The sequence below is a fragment of the Neopsephotus bourkii genome, unplaced genomic scaffold, assembly GCF_033783945.1.
Source record: "Neopsephotus bourkii isolate Nb327-2 ecotype Australia unplaced genomic scaffold, CSIRO-AGI_Nbou_v1 NB_1189, whole genome shotgun sequence".
Taxonomy (NCBI): domain Eukaryota; kingdom Metazoa; phylum Chordata; class Aves; order Psittaciformes; family Psittacidae; genus Neopsephotus; species Neopsephotus bourkii.
In genome coordinates, this window is record NW_026901674.1 from 1,130,288 (window position 1) to 1,146,508 (window position 16,221).

Below are 16,221 nucleotides of genomic sequence, written 5' to 3' on the forward strand. Positions count from 1 at the left end.
TGGGGTGTATCAAGGAAGTGAACTGCCAGGATGAAATACGTGAAAGAGGAGACAAGTAAAATGAATAAGTATTGATTGGGGATGTCAGATCTAGGGGAGTTTCTACACATGGGACTCTGCTGGAGTGGGAGGTAAATAGGTTCTCAAGACAAAAAGCCTTTGTCCTTTCAGCATCACTGTACTTTCTTGAAGCAAATACTTTTATAATCACTTTATATGAATTAAAAAGTGAGAAATACCAGACACAACCGAATGAAATGAAAAATTCAGAGGGAAGGATAATACTCCTTTAGTCATTGACTTCCCTTTTGGTGACTAACTTCCTATCTGTAAGAAAGTAATGGTCCTTAAAGAGCAGGTATAGTGAAGTTTGGTGTTATCTATAGGCTGGTTTATGAATGTGTTTGGAAGGCTTAGAAGATGTGGAATTACTGTTCTGTTCTTGAAGTTCAGTATAGTTCTGTGCTGTAAAATGAAGACTATCCAGGAGTTAAGGGTGGTTTTTTTGAAGAGCTGTTGGGTTCCATCAGAAACACCAATGGAATTATGGCAGCTGCTCTTTCAAGGAGGGCCGGCAATGATGAAGTACCTAACAACAGGTTTCCTGTCCCACAGGAGAATATTTCTTCAAATCATTATTGATACGAGAGCATCAGGTTGAAATAACTTTGCATTGTGGGCTCACCTTCTCCACTTCAAATCCAGGGTTGCAGCACTATTGCTGAACACCAGGACTGTGTCATAGGATTTGGGGTATTTCAAAAGGACACTCTCAGCTTTTTTTACTTTTTAATTTAGCAATTAATAGATTTTAAAGAGGAGTTTAAACTTGGGCTTCAAGCTGCCAGAGGGGAGACTGAGCTGAGCTCTTAGGCAGAAGCTCTTCCCTGTGAGGGTGCTGAGGCGCTGGCACAGGGTGCCCAGAGAAGCTGTGGCTGCCCCATCCCTGGCAGTGTTCAAGGCCAGGTTGGACACAGGGGCTTGGAGCAAGCTGCTCCAGTGGAAGGGGTCCCTGCCCACACAGGGGGGTTGGAACTGGGTGAGCTTTAAGGTCCCTTCCAACACAAACCAGGCTGGGATTCTGTGAATTGGCAAATGAGGCAATGAACTGAAACCTAGAACTTAGAACAACTGGGCTTTGTATCAGGTGTGCAGGGTGAAGCCATGTGTATCTATCCATATGTATATCTATCCATGCATATATCCATGCATGTATCTATCCATGTGTGGATAGATACCTGTGACGCTACGAAGCTGAGCTGACACAGCTTCTTCAGGGTTATTTTAATGTGAGGATGAGTTCTTGAGTAGCTTTTCTGGTACATTAGGTACAGCATACTTTTCTTCATTGCTGACACTGGCTTCCATGTATTTCCATGTTCCAGGAATGCACTGGCAGCACTGGAGCCATTGTAAGGCAAATCTCTGTATATATACACTCTGCTATGTCCGTTTTACTGTGTTCCAGGGTGCCTACTAAAAGACTGCCAAAATGTATGTTATTTCATACCAGACAAAATCTTTAAGTACAGTATTTAGCAACATACAGCACATTTTTCAGTGTTTTGGCACTCACATTGCTTTCCTAATCTTGGCATGCCAAAAGGTAAAGAACACGACTTGTTACAACAAGAACTGCTTTATTTTATAGCCCCTCTAAGCACTGCTACATATCCAACCATCCCCTGTGAAATATGTGGGGAGCACATAGAGAATAAATGGGCCAGGGCTTTGCACTGCCATGAGGAGATCTGCCTTTGGATTCCCATTGCTTGCTGCTTTTTTGGGGGGATAAGAAAAGGGGAGAGCTCTGTTTTATGCCTTGGCTGGAATTACTTTGAGCACAACCTGCCCCTCGTTGGTAGCAGCTAAACTGAGTAATAGTATCTACATAAGGCTTTCAGTGAAGATGAGGTGGTGTAGCCTCAAGACAAAGAAGGATTTTATTTGACACAAAGAAGGAGAAAGCAAACCTGTGGCTTAATTTCCATTTGCTAGGTAACAACAGAGCTTCAAATGAGCCCATTTTAGGTTACTGGAAATTAAAGTGAGTGCTGTCAGGCAAACAAATGATGTAGCCACAAGGCAGCATATAAATTCAGGATAATCTCAAGTGCATAAACCCGTGCTGGAGAGCCAGAGCTAATAAATGCTAGTGAGGGAGCACAAATGAACCTCAGCACAGTCACTCCAGCAGCCAGGTATTCATGGACAGTGTCACGCGTCAGAAGTGGGAAGAATGTATATTTATTGAGTAGTTTGAAATGTTAGTAGGGTTGTGAACTGAAAGCTCTTATTAGTGGCACAGAGACGTGAAGGCATGGTGTGATAAGCCCACATCCAGCCCCAAACAAGGAGTGTCAAGAAGAATCTAGGCTCTTTTGCTCCAGTTTGCAGTGGTACTTCCCCTCACTGACTGCTGCCCTACCCTAGAGCACCTCAACTCCATGGCTGCTGCATGCCCAAAAGCATTGTGTGCTGCTTTTGGGGATGCCCACAGCTGCCTTGGGTTTTGTGAATGATGGACAACTCACTCTTGGCTTTTCTTAAGCTGCTTAATGGCTGACAGAGTGATGAGCTCACTCAGGTGAGAGGTCTAGTTGTTTTATCCGTCAGCTGTTCCCAGGGCAGATGTAGCTCAGCAGTTGTACCCTCTGCCAAGGCACAGGCGGAGGCAGTCAGCAAGTGAAGGGGAGAGATGAAAGACAAAGCTGTTATGTGTGCAGCAAATAACCTGTGAAAACCTTGTTCAGCCTGGAGAAGAGAAGGCTCCTTAAGGGGAGACCTTAGAGCAGCTCCAGTGCCTAAAGGGGTTGCAGGAAACCTGGAGAGGGGCTTAGGACAAGGGCCTGTAGGGACAGGCCAAGGGGAATGGCTTGAACCTGCCAGAGGGGAGCCTGAGATGAGCTCTTAGGCGGAAGCTCTTCCCTGTGAGGGTGCTGAGGCGCTGGCACAGGGTGCCCAGAGAAGCTGTGGCTGCCCCATCCCTGTCAGTGCTCAAGGCCAGGTTGGACACAGGGGCTTGGAGCAAGCTGCTCTAGTGGATGGTGTCCCTGCCTGTGGCAGGGGTTGGAGCTGGATGAGCTTTAAGGTCCCTTCCAACAGAAACCATTCCAGGATTCCATGATTTTACGAAATGAAAGGATTTTAAAGTTTGGTGCAAATCCCATCGTATGCCAAGTGTAATAAGAACTACAGTCCTCATACATCCCTCTCTGCACAGCAGCAGTTCACTTGTTTAGGGAATTGGGTCTCCTTGGTTCAGGTACTCCCTGACCTAGAACACACTGATCGTAGTTCAGACACACGCTTGTTCCCTGGGTATGAAGTACTTGTTGAAGATAATTCTGCTTCCTGTTATGTAGAGTCTGTGGGTTTCAGGATTTCCCCTGAAACTGGAGTGTGGTGTCTGAAACTGGTCTGTGTTTTGTGCGGTTGGAGACCTTCAGTGGAGCCACAGTGTCCCTGTGAGTACAATACCAGGCAGGGTCAGGTGACTGGAACATCATGCTGTGAGCAGGATGCTCTGACTCTCTCCTTTGCCTTGGGCGAGTCCCTTGTGTGTGTTCCTCACCTGGCAGAAGAAGGATAAAAGCATAAATAACCGGCATTGCTGAGGCGCTCAGAACAGCTCAGGGTTGAGGGTCATTGTGGAAAGGACACTTCTGAAATTACTAGCATAGTTCGTGTGACTCGAGGAACAACAAACCGTAGCAGGCAGTAAAGCCTTAGAAAGGCTACACCAAAAGCAGCCAAATCCTGTCTGCTGGAAGGGAAGGAAATGGTGCCAGTCCACAGGGCCTAGCACCGAAACATCTAACTGTTTTAATGGCTTGGACCCCAGTGTCATTTCAGAAGGCCCATGGGGATCTTGAGCTTTTTCTTCCCCATCTCTGTATGGAAGGCTCCCAATCAGTGGGTAGCAAAGGCGCTGACATCTGAGACAAAAACACAAATCAGTTCAGCATTGAACTGCATTTGCTGTTTGCACTGACTAAACCCTCATGAACGGCTCTTTAATGCTTGAAAATGATTTCCATCTCTTCCTCTTCTGACAAGGACCCTGTGCACTGTCACCAGAGCAGGGACTAACCTTTATGTTTAAGTAACGTTACTGAAAATACTCTCTGTGGAAAACAGGCTTATGCTTTGGCATCGGTCTTTCACACACACTGGGAATGCTGCACAGCCAGATCACTGTCAGGAAGCACAAGGATAAGAGGTAGAGAATGCTGGGTTTGGACCGAGCTGCAGAAGCAGTCAGGAAGTAACTTTCTGCTTGGTTCTTGGAGCCCAAGCCTGCACTGCAGCCACGGGAATGGATTCAATTATGCTGCAAGCTTTATTACTGAAATATTCAGCAGGGAAACCAGAAGAAAACATTTTCAAACTTGATCCCTGAAGTTCCAGAAAAGGATTTTGCAAGTGTTTTTATTTCTACCAGTTTCAGTATGTGGTGAAAAGAGCAAATACTGAGTGGGATGGAGAAACTTCATGCAAAAGTCCCTTCAGATCATTAAGCCCTTCCTACTGTTCACAGCCCACTCACACCACACTCCTGTCTATTTTTGCATGTACTGGGTATGGAGCCACTTTTGGTGGGATAAGTTCCGGCTACCCTGGCAGGAGCTCTTCCCCTGTTAAATTTTCTCCCACTACTTGCGCTTGCCTACCTTCTCTATTATATGAAATACTAACCAACAGTCTTCCTGGACATTTACTTCACAGAATCCCAGCCTGGTTTGTGTTGGAAGGGACCTTAAAGCTCATCCAGCTCCAACCCCTGCCACGGGCAGGGACCCCTTCCACTAGAGCAGCTTGCTCCAAGCCCCTGTGTCCAACCTGGCCTTGAGCACTGCCAGGGATGGGGCAGCCACAGCTTCTCTGGGCACCCTGTGCCAGCGCCTCAGCACCCTCACAGGGAAGAGCTTCTGCCTAAGAGCTCAGCTCAGTCTCCCCTCAGGCAGGTTCAAGCCATTCCCCTTGGCCTGTCCCTACAGGCCCTTGTCCCAAGCCCCTCTCCAGGTTTCCTGCAGCCCCTTTAGGCACTGGAGCTGCTCTCAGGTCTCCCCTTCAGGAGCCTTCTCTTCTCCAGGCTGCCCCAGCCCAGCTCTCTCAGCCTGGCTCCAGAGGGTACCTCTGGCCTCGCTCCAACAGGTACATATCCAGTATCATGGGCCATGGCTCAGCAGGGCAGGACATCCAGGGTGCTGCTGAGTGCCACAGCTAAAGCCTCCCTTGCCACTCAGTGCGCACATGCCCTTACTTGTTCCTGCTCCTCCCCAGCAGTGTGCCCGGTCATCCAGCTGGGTGGGTGAAATTTAGCCCCAGATTCATTGCCGATGACATCTGTGCTGTCTGCTTGCATATGCTCAAGATTAATGTTTAGGCTCTGTTTTGTAATGAGCTCTAAATCTTCCTTCTAGCTGTCATGTAGTTTCCTTGTTCACTAATTACATTCACTCTTGGAAGAAGCCTACGTGCTGTGCGCAGCTCAGCTTGGATGGAAGATGTTATTGTCACAGCAGATTGCTTCTAAGGGCCGTCTCCCAAGTGAAGCTGAGCAGACGTGGCTCTAAATACTGCAGAGGACCCATCGCCACCTTCAGTTCAGCCCGGCAGCATTTTGCAGAGCTTGTGTAATGTCAAATAAGTCTTCCAAAAAGTAATGCTGGAAAAGAGGTTGGAGCAAAGTGCAGAGGAGGCCATGGAGATGCTGCGAGGGCTGGAGCAGCTCTGCTCTGGAGCCAGGCTGAGAGAGCTGGGCTGGGGCAGCCTGGAGAAGAGAAGGCTCCTGAAGGGGAGACCTTAGAGCAGCTCCAGTGCCTAAAGGGGCTGCAGGAAAGCTGGAGAGGGGCTTGGGACAAGGGCCTGTAGGGACAGGCCAAGGGGAATGGCTTGAACCTGCCCGAGGGGAGACTGAGCTGAGCTCTTAGGCAGAAGCTCTTCCCTGTGAGGGTGCTGAGGCGCTGGCACAGGGTGCCCAGAGAAGCTGTGGCTGCCCCATCCCTGGCAGTGTTCAAGGCCAGGTTGGACACAGGGGCTTGGAGTAAGCTGCTCCAGTGGAAGGGGTCCCTGCCCGTGGCTGGGGTTGGAGCTGGAAGGTCCCTTCAACCCAAACCGTTCTCGGATTCTATGAACAATGGAGGCAGATAACGGAGTGGGATCATTTGCCGACCCCCCCCGGTGTGTCAGTGGCTGAGGCTGTGCACCCGTGATGCCCTAAATCACCTCAGTGCGGGGACCCCCCGTTCATGTCTGTCAGAGCCCATCTCTGCTCCTCCCCGCCCCGGCCGTGCCACCAGGAGTCACTCTCGGCCCCCGGACGGGGCCGCGCTCCCCAGCCGCGTCCCCGCCGCTGCACGGCCGGGCCGGGGGATGGCCGAAGGCCGCTGGGGCTGCATCTCGGGACTCCCCTCACCCCATCGCTCCCCACATCGCTTGTTTCTATCCTTTAGGGGATTTATTCCCCTCACACGCTGTGTCCGGGCGCTGTTCCCCGCTGCGCTCGCCCGCTCCTCCCCTTTACCTCACACGGCCGCTCCTCAGCGTGCGTCCCCTTCGCGCTCCTCAGGTGCGGGCCGGGCCGGGCCCAGCCTCCGCCGGCGCCGCTCAGGAAGTGACAAGCGCATTTCCTCCTCCCTCCTTCCCTGCTCTCCCTCCCTCCGCCCGGCCCTGCGCCCGCCCCGCCCGCAGCACGGCGGCGGCGGCGGCAGCGGCAGAGCAGCGCCGAGAGCCGGCCCGGCCGGGCCGCGCCGCCGCCAGCACGGTAAGAGCCCGTGCGGAGCGGGGCAAGCGCGGAGCGGGGCCGCGCTGCGCTGACACTCGCGGTGCGGGGATGCGCGGGGGGTCCCGCTCGCAAGGAAGCACCCTTTGTCCGCAGCATTCCGCGGCTGCCCTGCACGGGGCGGCTCGGACGGCATGAGGCGGGGGGGGTTGGCAGCCTCGAACCGGTCGCTGCGCATCCTCCGGCCGGGCGGAGCCGCCTTTGTGTCCCGGGGACAAGCGGGTCGCGGTGGGCCCCCCCGGTGCTGCGCGGTTCGGGAGCGGAGGAGCCGCCCCAGAGCCCCGAGGGAGGGTGATGGGCAGCGGGTGTGTGTGTGCCCGGAGCGGGCGGAGCAGAGCCGGGGGAAGGTCCCGCTCTGCGAAGTTTCGCCTGTGGGGAGCGAGCGTTCCGCTCCCCCTGCGATGGCTCTGCCCTTGCCTCTGTAATCTCTTCCTCCCGACGCTTCAACACGTGCTTTCCGTCCTCCGGGCCCCGAGTGATGTTTAACGGGGCTGCGCCGCGGGTGTCGGTGTGGAACACCCAGCATGGGGGGTCTGACGGCCCAGGTGTTTGAACATCCCTGCAGAGATGCTCTCCGGGGCTGCCGGTGCCAAGCCATGCTGTTCATGCCTGGCACATAGAGCCGTAGGAGGAAACAGGCAGCGATGGAGGGGTGCAGCCCTGTGCCCCCCATGGGTCCCACCATAGCATCCTGGCTGCAGAGTTGTCCTATAAAGTCCATCGGTCTTGTTTCCCCGCTCCGTGCCGCCAGGTTGTTCAAGTTGCACAGTGTCGAAGAGTCCATGGATAAAGGTTTCATGAATACGGGTTTTCTCCTCAACCATTGCAATTCGTTGTTGGAGAGGGAGCTTGCAGCACCGCGGTGCCTGTCCCGGGGTAGCGCCGCCGTCTCTCCCCGTGCCGTGCGGTCTCCACAGACGCTGGTGTACCTTGGCAGCTCATCCCCTCCTTAGGAAATCCTCTGGAGTATAAAGCGAGTGTAATTTGTTCTGAGCTCGGCTGATAGACGGAGCTTCGGCTGGCGATGGAAACCAGATGTGCATATTTTCCTTTTGAATCCTCAAACGATAACTGAAGTCTTGTTTTGACAGATGAAAAACTCCTTGCAGATCGCAGAGGTAGCACAGTGAAACCACGGAGGGCTCTGAGCATCTCCGCTCTCCTCTCACCAATACTCCGAGCTCAGGAGGTTGCTGCGACATTCCCCCCTATGGTAAAGCACAAGATTCCCTTGGCCTGCCTCTGACGTGGGCAGAAATATGTACCAGGGGTTGGCTGAGGGCTGGAAAGAGAAATAAAGAAACCCCAAAACAACGCCGATGGTGTTTCTAGGGAAAATATTTAGGGTGGGTCATGAAACAGATTAATTGGAGAGATAATGAAAAACCTGAATTTCAGAGCGGTTTGCCCTGTCCTTGCCTGTCCTGGCTCACTGTGGGTTTGAACGGAGCTTCTGGTTTATTTCTCTGTTCATAAGAGTCCTCTGGAGGCTGAAGATGCTTGTGGTGGTGGGTGTGCTAGACTTACCTCCAGCATGGCAGGCGCAGAGGTGCAGGATTAGGGCTGTGCATGGGACCATAGAATCATGGAATGGTTTGTGTTGGAAGGGACCTTAAAGCTCCTCCAGCTCAAACCCCCCTGTGCGGGCAGGGACCCCTTCCACTGGAGCAGCTTGCTCCAAGCCCCTGTGTCCAACCTGGCCTTGAGCACTGCCAGGGATGGGGCAGCCACAGCTTCTCTGGGCACCCTGTGCCAGCGCCTCGGCACCCTCACAGGGAAGAGCTTCTGCCTAAGAGTTCAGCTCAGTCTCCCCTCGGGCAGGTTCAAGCCATTCCCCTTGGCCTGTCCCTACAGGCCCTTGTCCCAAGCCCCTCTCCAGCTTTCCTGCAGCCCCTTTAGGCACTGGAGCTGCTCTGAGGTCTCCCCTTCAGGAGCCTTCTCTTCTCCAGGCTGACCCAGCCCAGCTCTCTCAGCCTCACAGCCTGTTCACCCTATGCTGGAGGCACTTTAATGGGAGAAGGACACAACCTCCTCGCTTTCAAAAGGTAGGGGGGGGGAAACCCCAAGCAGAAACCCCAGTCTAAACAACCTGCTGTAGAATCCTTTCCACCTCTGCACTTCAAAAGAGAAGAGGACTCCCCAGCGAGCACAGCCACACGGAGCACAGCCACGCGTGCTGGTGGCTCTGCAATAGAATCCCTGGATCCAGACTTCCTCACTTCCAGGTTAAACACAGAGCAGGGAGGGAAATCTGGCGATTCCCAGCTCTGCACTGGGCCAAGGTGTCTAGAAACCACATCAGTTGTAGAAAGCAGATGGCCTTTGGGAGGAAGATCAGGCTGTCGAATGCAGAACTTTGCATGGAAAATCAGGGCGAATTAATGCAGCAGATAATTGATTTGTGTGAGATCCAGATGTTTATCTATGGAGATCAGGCAGACTGTGGGGCAGAGCCAGTGCTGACGGAGGCTAATTTTCAGCTATGGAAACCTGCATACATCAATACATGTGCATAAACATGCAAATAGAATCACACAATCCCAGACTGGTTTGGGTTGGAAAGGACATTAAGATCATCCAGTTCCAACCTGCCATAGGCAGGGACACCTCACACTAAACCATGGCACCCAAGGCTCTGTCCAACCTGGCCTTGAATGCTGCCAGGGATGGAGCTTAAACCGCTTCTTTGGGCAACAATGGGTGGACATAGACTGATATAAATCCCCAAATCTGCTTCAGTTAATGATATGTAATTCATTTTTTTTAGTATCATAGGCTTCTTTTGCTTGTGGACAGGTTTAGATAGAACGAGACATACACCTTTTTGCCAAAACACCCATATTTCTGTGCAGAAATACATGGCCTCAGGGGTGATGGAGAGGGGATGAGGTTTAATCCAGTTTGTCCATTTTATTATTAGTGGTTGACTCCTGAATTTTCAAATGACAGCTGTGTGGTTTGAGGCTGTTCTTCCTTTTCATTTCTTTCTTATCATGTGCTGTAGAGTTTCTCTTCTTGATCTTCATTGGGATGGATGCAGTTTGTCCTTCCCTTGTCAAATGTCAGGTAGAAAAGAGGATGCCCTGGGTTGAAAGGGTTGGTTTTGGGTTAGTTCCCTTCCCGTTTCACATGGTTTCTAGAATGGTTTTGCTGGGAAATAGCCCCAGTGAATGTTAATCTGTGGCAGAGCAGACTTTGGACCGACGGGCTGGGGCAGGGCTAGGTGCCAGAGATGCTCATAGCTCCTTGGAGAGCTCAGCCTGGAGGGGTTGGGTCTCCTTCCCACATCGCAGAGGAGCGAGAGGGGAAGCAGAGCCTTTGCATCAGGTCTGCACTCAGCAGGACTCTCCCCTAGAGTGAAAACACCTCCAGAACGACAATCCACATTTATATCTGTGGCCATGGGGGGACCAGAGGAGCTGAGGAGGTCACTCTGAAGCTCCTCAAGCAAGTTCTCCTCTTGGCTGACTTCTTTTTGCTCTTTTCTCCCCCAAAACGGGCAGGAGGAGGAAGAGGAAGCAAAGCTGCTGACTCGGGGAAACAGAGCGAGAAGGAGGAGGGCTGTTGAGCGGCAGAGGGCTGCGTCTACCCGTGGTGCTCCATGCCTGGCCCAATGCGGTGGTGGAGTGCTGTGGCAATAGCTGTCCACTGGCAGCCTCCCCTAGCACGCTGTAGGTTGTGTTGCAGGGGTCCCTGCGGGGCTGTGCTAAAACACCACCAAACCAACAGCTCCTCCAGCACGTCTGCTCCCCAGAGAGCTAAATATAAACTGATCAGGCAAAGGGAAGGGAATTTTCCACCCTGCTACTTACTCGTCTGGGCCTGACGGGGCATTCAGTCTTCCTGGGCAAGGCTCCCTGCTTGAGCCTGCTCCCCAGCACAGCTCTCTATGGAGATGAGATCTTCCATAAATTCCTTGGAGGAGGTCAGGGCAGCCCCGCTGCACTCAAGTATCCCTATGAGCAGTGTTGTCATGTGAAAAAGGGCTTTTCCAAGGTCACAGTGCACCCGGCTGCCCACGACCCAGCTGGGTGTGCAGAGCAGCCGTGCAGAGCGTGGCTCTGGTGCTCTGGATCAGGGAGCAGATCCACGGGCTGGTTTGTTTCCAGACTTTACGAGTTGGCTGCCTCCAGAGAGACAAGAATTCCCAAGCAGGAGTTGTTTCTGAAGGCCTGCCAAGCTGGTGTGAGCTCTGATAGTGCAGGCTTGCATGTGGGAGCCTTTAGTCATCGACAGGCGAAGTGGGCATTGAGCATTAAGTGTCATCATGGAGTTAATTTACAGCAAGCATTTGTTCTGGCTTCAGGTGGTTGATCCATGTGTTGAAGCCTATGAAATTTGATACGCTTCATATGTAAGATATCACATCTTTATGTACCTATCTGGAGAGGGGCTTGGGACAAGGGCCTGTAGGGACAGGCCAAGGGGAATGGCTTGAACCTGCCCGAGGGGAGACTGAGCTGAGCTCTTAGGCAGAAGCTCTTCCCTGTGAGGGTGCTGAGGCGCTGGCACAGGGTGCCCAGAGAAGCTGTGGCTGCCCCATCCCTGGCAGTGCTCAAGGCCAGGTTGGACACAGGGGCTTGGAGCAAGCTGCTCCAGTGGAAGGGGTCCCTGCCCGTGGCAGGGGTTGGAGCTGGAGGAGCTTTAAGGTCCTTTCCAACACAAACCAGGCTGGGATTCTATGCTCTAATGTGCTATATAAGACAAATAAGATTAGGTATGTTAGAAGCTGAAGTGCATGGAAGGAGGAGCCTGCATCAAACTGACCTGGAGGAGCCCCAGAGCCTGCATGAAGCGTGACTGCTCCGGCACCCCGGGCTGTGGGTTCCTGCACCCGTGGGTAGGGGAGCACTCAGGCAAGTTTGGCTCCATAATTGCCATATTTGAGTAGTATTTTAAGAACTGGTTGAGTCAGTGCAAAAAATCTGTTCTGGTGCATTGAGTTTCTGTGCATTCCCCCTAAACCAAAAAGCACCCAAGAGAAACTTGGTCATGGTTTTTGCTTTTAGAGGATTAAATATAGCAGCATCATTGGTGTCACTCCTCTGTAGTCCATTTGAAGCATCCCTTGGGCTGTATCATTCCCTATATTCATGGATCTTGGCCATAGCTTTTGCTTTCAGCAGCCAAATTTCGGGGTTTGTGCTGTGCGGTAGGTATGGGACCGGAGCGAAAGAAGAGTTTCACTTTGTGGCTGTTTTGTGCTATATATCGTTACGTCTCCGAGGGTTTGTAAAGATGGAATCTGGCAAGCTCTGATCCAGCAGCTGGAAAGCCCGCTCTCCCTCACTGCTCAAAACCAGCCCTCAAAGCAAGGACCAAAAAGCTTTCTGATGGCAGACGAGAGGAGGGGCTTGTGGTGATGATACAGGACATCGCTGCTATCAAGGTGCATTGGTGTCCAGTCTAGACGGGGGGGGGTCAAGATATGCACCCTGCATCATGCTTCTAAATCCGTGGGCTCCCCAGGGACAAATTGAAGCATGTTATGCACTTAACTTGCGTTTAAGAACTTCTTTTCTGTCCTTGATGCTCTTGCATTGACCGGACACAAGACTTCATGCTCCTCTGCCTCAGTTGCCCCAGTTGTTCCACTGCTGTTATCGCTATTCTGCACCACTGAGAAATGTTAGGGAAGGAAAACTGTTAATGAAGACAACTGGTCATGTCTTTGGTTAGGACAGCTGGGGTTGTTCAGCCTGGAAAGTCCTTATAGCAGTCTTCTAACACCTCACGGGGGCCTGCAGGAACTCTGGAGAGGGGCTTTTTGCAAGTGTGTGTAGGGATAGGAAGAGGCGTGATGGTTTTAACCTGCCAGAGGGGAGACTGAGCTGAGCTCTTAGGCAGAAGCTCTTCCCTGTGAGGGTGCTGAGGCGCTGGCACAGGGTGCCCAGAGAAGCTGTGGCTGCCCCATCCCTGGCAGTGCTCAAGGCCAGGTTGGACACAGGGGCTTGGAGCAAGCTGCTCCAGTGGAAGGGGTCCCTGCCCGTGGCAGGGGTTGGAGCTGGATGAGCTTTAAGGCCCCTTCCAACACAAACCATTCCATGATTCTATGACAGCCTAGCAGCACAGTTAGGCCAGATACTGGTAGCTATTTTTTGTTCCAAGTGATGCTGGAAAGTTGCAATAACCGAGTTTTGTATTTGTGTGCTTACATGTATGTTACTGAAAACAGCCTCCTGGTGTGCTGCATAATAGTTCTCGATGCTATAAAATCACTTCAAGTATGTATTAACCCCATTATCTCATGCTTGCTTTGTCCAAGCTGTTAGAAATGAATACTTTTGAAAGGGCAAGTTTTAATACTGTTCAATAGATGCCAAAAGCTACAACTGTGTGCCAGAACTGAAGATCCGTTGCAATTATAAAGATACAGAAGGTGCTAAAACCATCCACATTCAGTTTCGTTTCCTCTTAATTCAATAAAGATTGTCTCTTTATTGGGCTATCAGTTGTGTTATAATTGGAAAACAGTGCGATGGATGGTACTTTTTGGAGTGAAAGCATCATGGTTAATGAAGATTTAGTTTTTCATAGAATCATAGAATCCCAGACTGGTTTGGGTTGGAAGGGACCTCAAGGCTCATCCAGCTCCAACCCCTGCCATGGGCAGGGACCCCTTCCACTGGAGCAGCTTGCTCCAAGCCCCTGTGTCCAACCTGGCCTTGAACACTGCCAGGGATGGGGCAGCCACAGCTTCTCTGGGCAAAGAGCTCCATTTAGAGACTCTCGCCCACTTTTTCAGTTACCCATGGTTCACGTTGTTGATAGATTACTTTTCCCTTGGAGGTTTTGGGTTAGTTATTAAGTATTTTAAACTTAATTTAACAAAGAATCCAACCCTCCAGTGTGGATGGATTGTGCTGTCAATGCTCTTCCTGTGCCTATCTTTTGCCTATCCCTATGATACACCATGAAGGTAGCAGGTTTAAAAGGAGCTGTGTTAGATCCAAAACAAGATACCATCCCGCCTGTGGAGGGGCTTCTTTGCAACCTCCCTTCTGGTCCTCACTGTGCCACCCCAGTGACTGTGCTGGGACATGATGGGGATGCAGCAGCAAACTTGAGGCGAAGGGCATTGAGGCAGGAGAGCCATGCTCCCGACGACTGCTCCATGTATCACCTGTTTTAGTAGTCTTCTGAATTAATTCTTGCTGGAGCATATCTTCTGGAAAAGCCATCCAGTGCAGAGAAGCAGACATAGTGCTGATGGAGAACCCACCGGTGCCATTTGTTCTGCTGGTCATTTATTGCATGGGCTGTTCAGGAGCACGTTGCACTTTGCCCTCACTTGGAATCTGCGTAGTTCTGACTTCCCGCAGTGCTGGGTGCTGTACTGCTGCTCTGCTCCCTCTGAAGGACCTGCTTGCACCTTCTAACCTCTCTGAAGGCAGCCAGGGTGTCCCTGGGCAGTTAACCCTTCCCCTGTGGAGCTGTACCTGTGTCTTAGGTGCTCCTCAGTTACTCCTGGGATCTTCAGACCTTAATCAGACTTCACTGAAGGCTCTAGTAGTGCCTGAGTGCAGCGCCTGTAGTGGTTGTGGGGTGCAGAGCACAAATACCCTCTCTTATCCTCCTGGAGATCTCACATTTATCCAGCCCATGCTCCCATCTCCCACATGCTTATGCAGTGCTGGAGCCTGGCGATGTGCCCCTGTCTTTGAGGTGAGTGTCTTTTAAGCAATATGTTTCTTAAGCAGTATCTTTAATGGCTTTTAAGTTTTAAAGAAGGAAGTCTGAACTGAGCTCTTAGGCAGAAGCTCTTCCCTGTGAGGGTGCTGAGGCGCTGGCACAGGGTGCCCAGAGAAGCTGTGGCTGCCCCATCCCTGGCAGTGCTCAAGGCCAGGTTGGACACAGGGGCTTGGAGCAAGCTGCTCCAGTGGAAGGGGTCCCTCCCCGTGGCAGGGGTTGGAGCTGGATGAGCTTTAATGCCCCTTCCAACCCAAACCAGGCTGGGGCTCTATGATCTTAACATCTCCGTTAAAACCATGCTGGTTGCTTCTCTCCATTCTGTATTGTCACTTTGTTCTCTGCCAGTCTTGAGTCACTTACACAGCACTGATTTTCCCCTTTCCTTCCCAGTTGCTGCCAGAAATACTCCATGGCCGAAGGTGAAAGCCCAGTTTCTGTTGAAGCTGGTTTATTTGCAGGCCTGTTTGAGATGTGTCAGTGAAGCAGTTATCGATAACTCTCATCCGTGTCTGTGCGCTCTGATGAAGTCTGTTGTACCAGTGCTCCCCTCTCCCAGCACAAAGCATCAGTGAGCTGAGAGCTCATTTCTCTGTGTTGGTAATTGTGCTTCCTGGCTGCCCGTCCTTGCACAGAAACCTGAGCTCTGCAGGGCTCCTTCTCAGGGCTGTGCCTGTCCTCTGGGAGCATCGGCGGTCACGGCTTTTGGCAGGATCTTATAAACTTTGAAGGTGTAAATTATTCGGAGCTATTGTTTAAGGAAGAGCTATATTTAGTGCCTGCTGTTTAATGTCATCCCCAGTTACCCCTGACAAACCTGACCATATCATTCTACTTCGTCCTTAGCGTGGTGTTAAAGTATATACTGACTGTTTCTTCCTTTTCTGCTTCATGCATGCTGTTCCTGCCGTTCTTTCTGGTTGAGCAATGTTGTTAGTGTTGTCCTTAATGTCTAGGAAAGGATCTGTGCCTTGTTTCATAGAATCCTAGCATGGTTTTGGGTTGGAAGGGGTCTTAAAGCTCATCCAGTTCCAACCCACTGCCATGGTTTCCTAACAGACTCTGATGTTTAACTTGCATTCCCATGCATTTTAAGGTGGTGGTGTTATTTTAAGGACTTTGTAACGCGTTACAAACTCTAGGATCCATTAATTCCTTCACTCATTAGCGTAGGAAGTTGGTATATTTTTCCATGGGATGAAGGTGGACATTTTTGCTGCCCTGTTTGTACTGGGCAATCATTCATGTTTGTGCACTGGCGCGGTTCCCTTCCCGATAGCCCGCTGGAAGCTCTGGAGTCAGGATGGGATGCAGCATGATTTAGGTCAGCTCTCCTCAGGCTGCTTCCTGGTTCACACCACGCTGCTGCTGGGACCAGAGCTCTCTGTCCTTTGGGCTTCTCATTTGCACAGCACAAAGGAATCTGTTTCTCCTCCTAATTTTCACCTTTGAGGTGGGAGAAAGAGGGCTATATGAAGACTATCCAGAGATGGAGACTCTTGGGTTGGAAAATGCAGCTGGGTTTTTTTTCCCTGCCTTTACTGCATGTTCACACTGCCATAAATGAGCTTGAGGAAGGCTGGGCAGGATGGTGTTTCTGCCAGCCCAAATAAAAGCAGGGACTGTTTTCATTTCCACTTACTTTCTTATTTTTAACCCTTCTTTCCCCCATCTCCAAGATGAGCTGCAAAATCTGGGCTTTTATGGATGGCAGGCTACAGTGGGGCTCATCCTGCCCTGCTCCT

General features: G+C 51.4%; 1 protein-coding gene across 2 annotated transcripts in view; it reads left to right on the forward strand.

The window, feature by feature from the left end:
* The first annotated feature begins 6,645 nt into the window (after positions 1–6,645).
* Positions 6,646–16,221, forward strand: part of FAM53B (family with sequence similarity 53 member B) — a 48,634-nt gene continuing 39,058 nt past the window's right edge. The window contains exon 1 of one of the 2 annotated variants that reach the window (XM_061364117.1): positions 6,646–6,769. The gene's annotated coding sequence lies outside the window, so the exon portion shown is untranslated. Of the gene's footprint in view, positions 6,770–13,529; positions 14,453–16,221 lie in introns of those variants that run through there. The other variant, XM_061364118.1, reaches the window with a different exon arrangement.